This window comes from Mastigoproctus giganteus, chromosome 13, assembly GCF_048544385.1.
Source record: "Mastigoproctus giganteus isolate SK-2022 chromosome 13, ASM4854438v1, whole genome shotgun sequence".
NCBI lineage: Eukaryota > Metazoa > Arthropoda > Arachnida > Uropygi > Thelyphonidae > Mastigoproctus > Mastigoproctus giganteus.
The window spans coordinates 39,726,847-39,735,933 of NC_143587.1; the positions used below are offsets into that span (position 1 = coordinate 39,726,847).

The 9,087-nt window shown below is 32.3% G+C and overlaps 1 protein-coding gene across 1 annotated transcript in view; it reads right to left on the reverse strand.

Annotated features, from left to right (window-relative positions):
• The window catches only part of Ndae1 (Na[+]-driven anion exchanger 1), a 490,785-nt gene extending 482,094 nt beyond the window's left edge, over positions 1 to 8,691 (reverse strand). The window contains exon 1 of the mRNA XM_090387778.1: positions 8,550 to 8,691. The gene's annotated coding sequence lies outside the window, so the exon portion shown is untranslated. The remainder of the gene's footprint in view (positions 1 to 8,549) is intronic.
• Between the last annotated feature and the right edge of the window lie 396 nt (positions 8,692 to 9,087).

The following is a 9,087-nucleotide window of genomic DNA, read 5'->3' on the forward strand; positions in this document are numbered from 1 at the left end:
GTGTAGTGCACAACAGTTGCAAGAATACTTTTATGGTACCTAGCAGGTATTCTTGTAGTTACTCTGTGAAAACTGCAAATTTCTAATTTCTCATTCAAAATTATTCACTAAGCTTAATTGTTAATAAGATTTTTTTTCAGAAGGGAGTTCTGGGTCCCTTACCACTACAAGGTTAAGAAAACATGCATCACTAAGTAAAAAAAAAGAATGCTGGATTACATTTACGTGAACTAATTGAATAATCAAGAACATGCTTGATTATTCAATTAGTTCATTTAAGTGTAAAGCCCAAAATTCACATAACCCAAAATGAAACAGCTAATTTCTCTCATTTTGGTAACCATATTAATAGCAAAATGTATATCTCCACAATCAAAACAGCATTTGTCAAGTTATACTTGCAAAAAACTCAGCAAAATGAGTTTATTCACGATGAAGCCACAATGACTTTTTGTTCAAAATCGTATATTAATGTAACTGTCAAATTTTGTAAAAAAAAAGTCTGACTTTTTTTGTAAAATTACACCTTCATGTAATATCTCACAGCTATCTGAGAAAGCAAATGAATATAAAACACCATTATGCCTGATATTTGTGGAATATGAAAAAACAAAAGTAATAATGGACAAGTATGCCAAAAAAGGCATATAATCATTGAAGGAGCAGTAATTGAAAAGATGGATTTATATACTTATCTGGGACAAGTCATTAGCTGTAATATGATAAATGGCTGGAACTCAAGAGAAGGATAAATTTCAGATGGATAGCATCCAGGAAATATAGTCACATACTGAGGAGCAATATCCCAATTTGTCTGAAAAGTAAAAAAATGAACCAACGTATACTCCCCACCATGACTTATGGAAGTGAAACTTGGGCACTCACCAAAAGAATGGAAGAGAAGCTGAAAACTACACAGCAAAGAATGGAACGAATTATATTAGGAATCAGACTGTTAGATAAGAGGAAACACATGAATTAGGCAGAAAACCAATCAAAACTAAAGAACTGAAATAGACTTTGGCAGGACACATAGCTCAACAACATGACGACAGAGAGACTAAGAAAATAACAGAATGGTACCCAAGAGGAGCCAAATTAAAACTTGGAAGACAACAACGGAGATGGACAGATGAAATTCACGAGTTCATGGGTGGTAAATGGATGGCCATTGCACAAAACAGAAGAAACTGGAAAGTTACTGGAGATGCCTCCATCCTGCAATGGATTGAAAATGGTTGATGATGATCCCACACAAACAGCCTCTACCAATTCCTTCAGTGCTAGGTAATTCTCCAATGGGACAAAGAAAACTTAGTTAACATCAATCCTTCTAAAACTCAATCTTGACTTATTTTCAAAAAAAAAAAAATAGTCTACTGCTCCTATGTTCATCTTCAATGACACTCAGATTGCATATCTGTATTGGGAAATACCCTGACTTCTGATCTGATCTGCCTTGGCATAAGCACATCTCAAATACTGTTCCTCTGAATATTCTCTTTTATTTTTGGCAATGCTTTTCTTCTGAACAGCTACTGACTCAGCATAAATCCAAGATCTGCTGTACCATGGAATACTGTTCCTAACATCTTGAGTGATGCCCCTAAACCTCTTTTAAACTCCTTAACTTGATCCCAAAAAAGGGCAATTGGGTTAATTATCCGCTCATCTCCTAGAAAATCCACTTTGTCTCGTAGATATCCCGTTTCCACTGCTTACCTTTTGTATAGATAATTTCATGGGAAGTGTTCTTCTGAATTGGCTTCTGCAATTTCACCACTCTCTCACAAACCAGTCTAAACAAGTGTCTCAACCAGTCAACATCCAACTCCAAACTCGCATAACTAACTTTTCTCTTCTTCATTTATCCCTTTTATTTCTGTTCTCTGGAACAACCGTCCTTCAAAATATTTCTTGAAAATTAATCTATAGAAATTCAAATGTAATATCATTAAGTGAAGTCAGTATCCTTCAACTCGCATGGTACTAATCACTATAGGTTCTAATACCTTTCATCTTTAGGGTTTTAATAAAAGAAAATAAATATATCTAGAAGATGAATAAACCACATAATGCCTCTCTTTAAACTAATTAAAAACTGAATAAAAAGGATTATGGAAAGTTATATAATAAAAATATAGTTCAAAAAGAATTCCCATTCCCCCCACACAATAAACAATGTCTCACAAAAAATAAAATCGTAAAATAAGCTTCAACTTTTTCTTACTGCAAGAATCCCCAACCTGGAAAAGAGAGTAATGCACACAAATTCTAAATATCAGGTGAATAAATTCTTTTTTTTAGTTTGGTAATACAAGACACATTGAGATTGTTTTAGGTTTATAGTGGGAAAATGATGCAAATGATGTAAGAAAGTAAGCTTATACAACATCAGCCAATGGGGGGTGGAAAGACCCTTCCCATAATTGCCTGTCTATCCCCTATGTCTAGATCTTCCTTCAATTTATTTAAAGAACTACCCACTTCTACAACACCAGATGGAAGTTTGTCCCAATAATCAACTACCCACTGGCTGAAGGCAAATTTACACACATCTATCCTGTAATCATCCTATCTCAATAGTTTATCAGTTTTGTTAGCATTTAGAAGTGACTATGATTTTTATAATTTCATAATCCTTCCTCTTCTCTTTTTTAGTTTTATTTTTGCCTGATATCAGTTGGAGTCCCAAAGTGAATTCTGAAACGTAACTAAACAGTCAAGTAATTTACTAAATTATACAAAATGTTGAGTAGCATAAATATTGTGTATCTCAATCATCTAGTTTACAATAAACTAATTACATTAAACTGATCTTAAATAAATGTAGCATATAAGTGTAAGTAATTTTTTTAGATAGATTTTCTACTTGCTTAAGGCAAGTAGTCAATTCACAGATTTTACTTTGATGTTATTTTGTGACAAGAACTGAAATATAATAAACATAGATTTACAGGCAATTATTAAACTTGCACTAAAACTTTCATCATCACACTCCCACTTACAGCATTTTTTTTTTCCCTGGTCCTATGATGGGCCCTGTAAAGTGGATATGGGAGAGAGGTCCTGCTAATAACACCTTCCCAATTTTCTTGTGCTCTACCATTCAAAAGCACAGCACTATAAGAGGAGTTTACTGTATATCTTCAATAAAATTTTATTAAAATCTTCAACCCAATAAAAAGGCCAGGGTTTCCTAATAATATTGATTAATATTACTCCCAACCAAGCACAAACCAAATTTTATTAGTTCTTGCATCCCAGCTTGACCATACCAACAAGAAGTCCTTGAACTGAGCTCAGCATGTGAGGACTTCTACTAGGATTTCTTTGTTCACACTGATTATGAATGGTCCTATTTTCATTGATCACTAATATTTTTTGTTTAAGGGGTTATTTAGTACAACTTTTACTCATTAATATAAAAAAAGTAATAACAGCTGATATTGTAACAATAGCCCATGAAGCCCATTTCATTGTATAAAACACACAAATTAATTATTGGTGGCCACATGTCAGTACATTTTTCTATGCATGTCATTAGATCACCATCATTCTCCTACATCACATTATTACTATATCTGAAACTTGCCAAAAATCAAAATACTCATTTGTTTCCACCTAATTTCAAGCACTAGCTTATTTAGTTAGAGTATCTTGTAGGGGTTAGTGGCATTAGTTTCTTTATCTAAATTCCATCTATTTAATATACTGGACTTCTCAATTTAAATACATCTCACATATTATAACCTCTGTAATCAATATTATAACACTCAATGGTCTTGAGTGTTAAATGCAAGTTAAGATTCTATTTATCCCTTACAATTGTTCTATTTTATTTTAAGAGAAAACGGTAACTCACTCATCAAACTGCAAGTGTGGATCATTTAGTAATGAAATATTCACAGGAACAATCTTCATGACCATAATGAGAGAGCAACATCACCAAAAGTCTTAGCATAAAATCATATCACCTTAATTCATTTCTTAATGAATTACACAATGTAGATATGCAGAAATATAAAATCTGTGAATGTTTCCTGGAAAATTTTCCAGCAATTCCTGCATGTTGAAAAAATGAAGTTCTCTTGACACAATCCACCATATGGTGTGTGTATATATATATATATATCAGCTGCAACTGCGTGTTCAGTCCATTTTTCTTCAAATGTCCCACTAACTAAAGAACTTACTTCAATATATTCTAGAAACAGTTTAAAAGTGCTATTATGCAACTAGGAACTGAAACAAGCTTTTTTATTTTTGCCATACATCCTGCATTGTTGCATCAATATCCACAAAACATTGTGAAAGTTAATAGCTTTGTGTTATGAAAATTGTGGCTGGTTGTTTAGAACTAGTACCAAGACAGTTCATGCTATGATCACATTAGTATATAATGTCTGTAATTTGTTTATATTCAATAATTAGTTTGCCTGTTTTGTTGGATGAAAAGCCTACATTTTCTTATAGGGAAATTATTACAACTTTTGCCAGAGAAAAATCAACTTAGCCATGGTATGAAATAATGTCTATAAATATTCCTCTCATCTTGATGGGTTTTGAACCCAGGTTTTGATAAGCAGATGTGGAAGGGAAGTTGTCAAAACCACCATGCTAACCACGAGAGCACAAAAATTTCAGTACATGCACGTGTGCCCACATCCTGGATGAGATTTTTTTTTTTTTTTTTTACATTTATCACATTTTATTTTTATGTGAAGGGAAATTTTCAGGTATACTCTCTGAACACCCTATATCATATTTTCTCTTCTGTTAGGACTGATCTTATCTACACTAAAGAACATGCTTGCTCTTGATATGTAGCAGATACAATTCATCAAGGCACTGTCTTTTTAATTTGGAATCATAGATGAAAAATATACTTAGATTTAAATACCTTTCAAAAAAAGAAAGAAAATCCATGATCTATTGGAAAGTTCACAGTCCCCCCCCCCCTCTTTTTGTCTCTGAATAGTACTACTTAAATTAAGAAAAACAATTAAATTCCTTGAAATCATTCAAGTTACATAATATCAAAGATCAGTGTATTTAACTTGAATGATCTCAAGGAAACAATCAGGAGATTACCAGTTAACTTGACAATAGAAGTATGTGTGATTCCAAAAGACTGCAAGTAATTTCTGGTTAGAAATACTAACATTACTTTTAATGTTTGTGACATAATAACTGTTCCAGAAGGGTAGTTCACATAATAGTGGTACCTGTTTTCTTAGGTATTATCTTGGTATTTGATTCAATTCAAAGTTATTCTCTTTTAAGTTAATTAAATAATGGACAATGATCTTAATAAGGATAAAATCCTAAAGTGAATAAGAGCACAGATTTGTGCTCTTATTCACTATAATAATTAACCAGAAAAATCTGGTTAATTATTATGTTGACAAGTCAAAGCATATAGTTAGAGAAAACAATTTTCAAAATTGTATACTTAGATTTTAGTAAATATTTACTTACTGGAGCATGCTGGGAATATCCTTAAATGAATCAAGAGTTGGCTGAGTGAAAAGAAACAGAAGGCAGTAATAAATGGGCATTCTTCAGAGTGAGCAAAATTTTTCATGGATCAGAATTGGGACCACCTTATTTCTGATCTTCCCCAATGATTAATGGGGATATACATAGAAAGTTGTCAAAGTTTGCTGATAATTTAAAAGTAGGCAGGATGGTAAATAATGGATATCAAGTTATGCTGTTTTAGAATGACTTAGTTCAGTTGCACATATGATCTGAAAGATGTCAACCAAAGTTTAATCCTGCTAAATGTAAAGTTTCTCATTTGAGGAGAAGCAATCTGGGGATGACTGCAGAATAGGGGAACTCAGAATTAAAGGTGGTGCAGAATGAGAATGATTTAGGGATTGTGATACAACTGACATGAAGTGTTCCTTGCAATGTCAGCAGGTAGACAGAAAAGCTCAGGCACCAACAATGATTATGGGACTTTTGCAAGGAGAGAGAAGAAAGTTATTATTCCTCTTTATAAAATGATAAAACAGATTTGGTCTCCTGTATTCAGGTCTAGAGGACTCACCCCCAAAAAAGAACAACTTCTAGAGAAGATCCAAAGAAAGGTAACTAGATTGTTGGAAGTGCTAAAGGATCTCTGTATAAGGTGTGTCTTATAAAATGTAGGCTACAGAGCCTAGAGACCTTGGGATGACCTGACTGAGGTGTTTAGAGCCCTTAAAGGAATGAGCAGAATAAATGAGGGAAGGAAATATATTCATATTAAGAGACAAATCGTGATAATTTTTTTTAAGCAAATACAAAATAAATTCACTTTGCTTTTCACTGCAAGGATTAAAGATTTTTTCCTCTCCCATAAGGGTGGGAAAGAAAGTGTTTCAAACAAAAGAAATCTCATTGATGAAACCTATTTTGTTGGAAACACTAAAGCAAGTATCTTGCAAAGCTAATTTTTTGAAGGCCTTTTAATGCTATGCATTTTTTTTTTTCCCAGCTTATCAATTGATCTTGGTAGATCTGTCTTCATCTTTGTTCTTTTTCCTTTGCAAATCTCTGAATTTAATTTAGTTCAACAAATTAAGTGAAATTTCTGCCTAATTCTGAACAACAAGCTATTGTGCTGCTTATATATAAAGATTCTTACACACAAAGTGATCAGGGTTACTTGGTTAGGGAAACATATCTATTAAATAGGACAATTTTAAAATATTAAAAACTTTGTTTCCTATATTCTACTTTATTCTTCAGTAATCTGGTGTTCTACGATCAAAATACAGCATTCTCAGTCCTGGAGTACAAATACTAGACCCTAAAATGGCACAGAACGAAAGCTATATTCCTGCATTCCCAATCTACATCTAAATTGTCAGCACTCTCCAGTATACTCATAACATCTGTGGATATTAACACTGTATGAAAGCTTGAAGAATTCCTACGAGATCTCCTCCATAGTAATTTGGTATCTAATTTGGTACCTAATATGGTATCTAAATTTCATCAATTAAAGAAACATATGTATATTTCTATAAGCTACGCTTTTTTTTGTTTTTTTGCATAGGTAGTGAATGTAATATGCATAGATTAATAAGCTTTATTCTGTCATATTTATCTTTAAAACTGTGCTATAATACTGATTTTTGTTTTATGATTGCTACACTGATAAACATCACCTACATCTTTCACACCATATATTTAATCATGTTATATACCAGCTCGAGCATAATAATAAAAAAAACTGGATCATGTAATATATCAGCCTGAACATTGTAATAATAAGAACCCAACTATATCGTTATAACACACCAAGACATTTACTACCTGAACTTTAAATTCAATATAATTAAATTATATTTTACTACTTACTGGTGTTTAAATTCAAGTTGCACGAAACATATTAAATTAAAAAATAATATAGTTCAAAATTATGCGCTACTGAAGATCATACGTTCCACATTATCAAAAGGCTAAGCTTTCAAAAAATTACAATTAAAAAAAAGTAGTAAATAAAATTTGTCTACAAAAAAAAGCACGAAAACATTAAAAAATTCTTTAGCAACATAATAAAAAAGATTCCAGCAAAATAATTCTAAATGTTTTAATTACAATGTAAATATATTTCAGATTTTCCATAGATTCACGTATTCAGTAAACAAGGCAGGGATTGCCTTATGAAGTCATAGACACTGCTACATTTCTGAATGTTTCTGAATCCCGAGGCTTGTCAATGACAGGACAATAACATCGGGAAAATTCGTCTACTGATCTAAAACCACCAATGCTAAACTAGACCTCCCTTACCGAGAAAGTTCATAATCTCCGGAGAATGGATTTTATAAACATCGCAGAAAGGAAGTGCTCTGTAATATTCACTCATTATTTAAATTTATTAATCGCGCCAATTGGGGGGGGAAGAGTATTCCATAAATGTACTCTCTAATTCACCGGTGTGGAATTATTGGATAGTAGTTAGTATAATATATTTAAAATATATTATTGGCTTCAAATAGCCAATTGTAATTATAAAAGTTGATAACCATTTTTCAAAATTGTTATTGGTTGAAAGATTTTTTTTCTTTTATTTTCGCCAACAATAAGATACACATAAAAATTCAGGAACGGCAGAGGGAAGAAAGAAATGCAGTTAAATAAAACTATTGTAGTAATGAGCGCTGTGTATTTGATAGAAGACATGATTTTGCCTTCGTCTTCAGTATTTTCTATTTTTGTTGTATCGTCTGACAAACCAGACGTACAATACGTATTTTGCTTTCACACTGCTGTTCATATATTGACCTGGCTAAAGCAAGCATTATTGCAATCCAAATAACGGACAATTCAGAAAATCTTATTTCAAATGGGTATATTTGAAAGAATAACGCCTAGTAAATTTAAATATGCTTCAAAGGAACTTGAACATTTATTACTAAATTATTACTATTTTATGACAATAGTCAGTGGTTAACACCGGTCACAGAACAATAACACAACCAGGAATCCAATACACAAAACATACAGACATTAATATAGTAAACGGCATATGATTTCTACTTCCTTACCTTACACATTTGCATTGAGATTCGATCCAAATAATAAGCAGGATTTCACTGTATCCATGTTCTTGAACACAATGATAATAAAGGTAAATTACACCTGGCAGAATGGACGTACTGTACCATTAACTTTAACAACAGTGTCCTATCTTTGTTACCTGCATAATACACTGCGTTCGAGGATACTTAGCTACAGTTCATAGCAGACGACGCTTTCTTGAGCTTAATCAAAGTTTGTGAAGAAAAAACAGGGGGGGTAAGAATATTAAAACAGAAAACGCTTTATCGTATCTTATAATAGTATTGTATAGTATAGTGACTCTCTTAAATAACCACATCAATTAAATTTTTGATAAGATCTGATATGGCTTTAATTTACAAAGAATAAAAATTGCACACTAACTAACTCGATGGATTACACAACAAATATTTCGACGAATTATGACTCACTGCAATTCCATGCGTGTGGAATTATACAAAACTTTCCCAACCATCATTTTGATTAATAAATAAAATAATTTCGCTTATACTCTGTACAACAGGG